A 2,737-nucleotide genomic window follows, 5' to 3' on the forward strand; every position below is an offset into this window, starting at 1 on the left:
GTGGCCGCTGATATGGCCTAGCCCACAATGCTGCTTTTAAGGACCGTCGGAAAAAACTCACATGTTTTACTGCGGATAAAGGTGAGTTTAAAGTTAATAATGGTGCAATGTATTATATTTACAGACAAGACAAATGCTGACAGCCTGTTTTTACCCTCCCTTATAAGAGGTTAACGTGAAAAAACCTTGAAAAAGTGGAGAGCGCCCCAATGACCCCATAGCGTCAAGGCCGTGCAGGAGCGTGTCCAGATGGGTGTCATGGGGTGGCCCCAGCCCAGGTTGCAATATACCCCCACCCCTTTTGTTTTAGGGAATTAATTACATTTGCTGGTATAACATTTCTACTTTTGCTGGCCTGTTTCTAAGTCTTGATAGTTTAAGTCAAAGTAAAACATTTTCAGGTTGTTGTACGGTGTAGCTTTTCACAAACTGTCTGTGTGAGGAAGTTCTCTAACCTATGACTTCAGACTCCAGAGCTATATGTGGATTTTTAATCTACATTGAGTCTTGCTGACAGAAAACTAATGGTAAATGGCCTGTATTTGTATAGCACTTACTAGTCCCTAAGGACCTCAAAGCGCTTTACACATCCAGTCATGCACCCATTCACACACTGGTGATGGCAAGCTACATTGTAGCCACAGCCACCCTGGGGTACACTGACAGAGGCGAGGCTGCCGAACACTGGCGCCACCGGGCCTTCTGACCAGCAACCTTCCGATTACAAGGCGAACGCCCAACTCTTGAGCCACGATTGCCCCAGACTAAACTAGATCAGTGTTAAATAGATTGCATTTTAAATTTTGTTTATCAGTTATTGTAAAACTGTGTAATGTGTTATGTTTCCTCCACTGAAAAAAAAATTTCCTGACTGACAGAAAGAACTAAATTAAAATTTTGATTGAATAATTTTAGTTATTTTCTCAATTTTTAGTTATTTTCTCCAAAAACTTTGATTTAGTAAGTCAGAATTTTGAGATGCTTAACTAGATGCTTAAAATGTTTGAGATAATAACCCAAATTCTAAATTATATATGGCAAAAAAGTAGTTGTTTGTTTTGTTTAATTCAGGGTTTTTTTTTCCACTGGCAGAAATAAGCTTCCAGATTGTGAATTTAAAACAACAAACAAATAATGTTTAAATATTTCATTACCAAAAATGTGAAATCTATCATCTGTACCTTATGGTATTAGTTTTGCTGAATTAAAAAAAGAAACCTGTGGATGAAAATAGCGAATGTAGTGCATGGATACATCTGTTTTCTTCGTCCCAGCCCTTTGTCAAAATGAAACTAAAACTTTGAAACCTAAAAGCTGAAATAGGCGGATTTTTATTTGTCTCATTTCCACAGACAGGTAGGTTTCAAAGTGGCTTTCATAGCATTATAACTTCTCCGTTTTGCACTTTATTGTTGTTGTTTTTTGGGGTTGTTTTTTTTTTCTTTTTTTTTTTAAAAAAAGAACAGTTTTCTGTATTTTACTTTTATAAATTTCATAAGCACCCCCCACACTCCCTAGCAGATCGTTACATGGAGAAACCTTTGGAATACAAGCGCGCTGATCCACACAGGTATGCACACGGGTGTTCACTGCTCGTAGACCCAAATTACACCTTTCTTGGCTGCTACTTCGAAGCACATCTGTCCTGCGTGCTGCACAACAACATTGAATATTTAGTATTTACTGCTGTTTACACTTAGCTAGATTAATGCGATGGTGTTGTGTTTAGTATGTTGCTTTGTTTTTTTTTGTTTTTTTTTTGTCTTTTTTTGCTTGTTTTCTATTCTTCTCTCAACAGGTGATCCAGGAGATTTTTATTTTTTTTCTCCCCCCCTTTCTCACCGTCCCTCTCCCCTTCTGTTTTTCCTTTCCTTCCTCTTTCTTTCTCCCTTTCCTATCTCTCACTCATGTCTGTCCCGTCTGTAACATCTGAAAATAAAATATAATAAATAATAAAAACAAAGATCGACCAAATGGACCAATACGGCAATGCCACGATGATCCATTTGGCAAAGTAAATCCATTGGGTATCCTTGTTGGTCTTCAGACAACAATTCTGATGGCTAAAGAACCAAATGGGACAGGCGGGAGAAAAATAAATAAATAAATAAATAAATTTCATAAGCACAAAGTAAAGCACCAAATTGTCTTAAAGAGAGGAAGAACAGTCAATGTGATAAACTATTTTAATTACAGCTATTACCAATGTTAATTACTGATTGGTATTTCAATCCTTGTCTGCATGTCAAAGTGTCATTGAGCAAGACAGTGAATCCCGAGTTGCCTCCCTTGTAAGTGTGTGAATTATAGGGCAAAAGGTGCTTGAACAAATGTGTGAATGAGGTTTTTAGTAAGACGGCAATTGGAGTGCTCAAATAAGGTAGACAATCACTATGTAAGCACAGGTCCACATAGAGGGGTAAAAGTGACCTTCAGTTTACACTTAACTTTGTTTCTCAGTGACAAATATTATTAATATCAACGGGATAACCTGAACTATTTATAAATGAGTAGGGGGAAAAAAATTTCTGCATTGTTATAGTCATTTTGCCTGCTGAATGAGGGTAATCAGTCGAAACTGCCCTTGATGACTGCCATTGACAAGTGAGAGGATATTTACTAAAAGGTTTTGTTAGGTTAGATTTTTATTTGGGATCACTAGAATCTATAGTTTTTTTAACCAACTGAATAATTACTTAGAAATCTGCAGACATATCAGTATAAAAGAATGTGTGGA

This window comes from Diplotaxodon limnothrissa, linkage group LG9 (genome assembly GCF_057381915.1).
Source record: "Diplotaxodon limnothrissa isolate DT_005_m linkage group LG9, D_limnothrissa_male_GT1.1, whole genome shotgun sequence".
Classification (NCBI taxonomy): domain Eukaryota; kingdom Metazoa; phylum Chordata; class Actinopteri; order Cichliformes; family Cichlidae; genus Diplotaxodon; species Diplotaxodon limnothrissa.